The sequence below is a fragment of the Rhagoletis pomonella genome, unplaced genomic scaffold (genome assembly GCF_013731165.1).
Source record: "Rhagoletis pomonella isolate Grant_MI unplaced genomic scaffold, Rhpom_1.0 Rhpom_scaffold_00003, whole genome shotgun sequence".
NCBI classification, from domain to species: domain Eukaryota; kingdom Metazoa; phylum Arthropoda; class Insecta; order Diptera; family Tephritidae; genus Rhagoletis; species Rhagoletis pomonella.
The window spans coordinates 91,158,967-91,160,406 of NW_023458557.1; positions in this window are offsets into that span (position 1 = coordinate 91,158,967).

Consider the following 1,440-nt stretch of genomic DNA (forward strand, 5'->3'; position numbering starts at 1 on the left):
TTAAGAAATGCCTTTTTCCATTTCATACAATTTCGCACACAATGGCAGCACCGAAGTAAAAATGCAACTAAAAATGCATCAAAATTGAAGTGGGAAAATGAATTTTTTTCTTTCTTTAATATTTAATTTTTATAATAATATTTTTTTTTTTAATATCTACTTTATAATAATAATAAAAAAATTCGTTTTACTATTCTAATACTTTTTCGCAAAATAGCGTATTGCCACCCTGAAAAATTGGCGTGCTGGCTGTTCGGTTCACCCAGCAAATCGTGCTGGCTGTTCGATTTCGAAAATTCTCTCACTCCGCGCTGTGCACAACAATAATTGCACGGTGATTGCCAATCGAAATTAGTGGCGTAACCACGGCCTAAGCAATTTTGGCCGAGTTCAACAAAGCACGCCAGTCGTTTATTTTCTGTCTCCACTGACGCCAATTGGATATGCAAAGTGCAGCCAAGTCTTTCTCCTTGTCTTGATCTTTTCATCGCATCGGCAACAGTAAATTTGTCAACTACGCTGTAAGCAAAAGCAAATGATTTCATGTCTCTTTTCGCTTTTGCTGTCTGCTTTCGCTGTTTTATTTTTTCTTCAGTCGCAGCTTAGCAAAAGCAAATACGTTGAAAATAGTCAAAAATTTCAAACCCTGATTTGAATCTCGGCTAGTAGGTTGTCAACTCCAGCAGCTTTGTGGTTTTTCAGCCTCGTAATTGCTATTCGTACCTCGTCATAGTCAGGTGGAGGAACATCGGCTGGGAGATCGGGTTTGTCTTCTCCACAACCTTCAGTGCTGCTACCATTAAGTGGGGTGAAAACATAGATGTAATACTTTTATATTGCTAGTACAATATGATCACAATGTGTTTTCAATTCGAAATCAAAGAAAGACAGCCTATGAAAATTTTTGTGATTGTAGAAGTATACGTGTATATTTGTAAACTATGTACTACATAGAATGAAGTGCCATATCATAACAGGGGCGGTTCAGAGAATTAAAAATAAACAAATAAAAATTGTACGGTCTCATGTTTCCTTCAAACCGCAGTTAACTCAAACGAATTTTGTTCAAAATTAAATGTTGATGCCTAAACGCTCTTAGACTGTCTTTGCACCTGTGCGGAGTTGACTTGACAACTTGAAGAACGCATGGACGGGCCATAATTCGAAATTTTTTACAGCGAATATGATGTGTATTTACTGCTATCACCGCTAAAAGTGTAAATAAATTCTCGACATACACCCTAAAGTCCAAACATACGTCACAAAAGAAAATTAAATTACCAATTTCTCATTTGCGGGGCGCTTCGGAATCGAAGCATTAAACTTTGCGCCTATTTTCTTATTCTGAATCGGCATTTCGGCGAAAATTTGCATTCATTTTCTAAATATTTACTCTCTGTCAGGTTTTTGTTCATCTAGACTCTAGGTCCTAGAGTATTT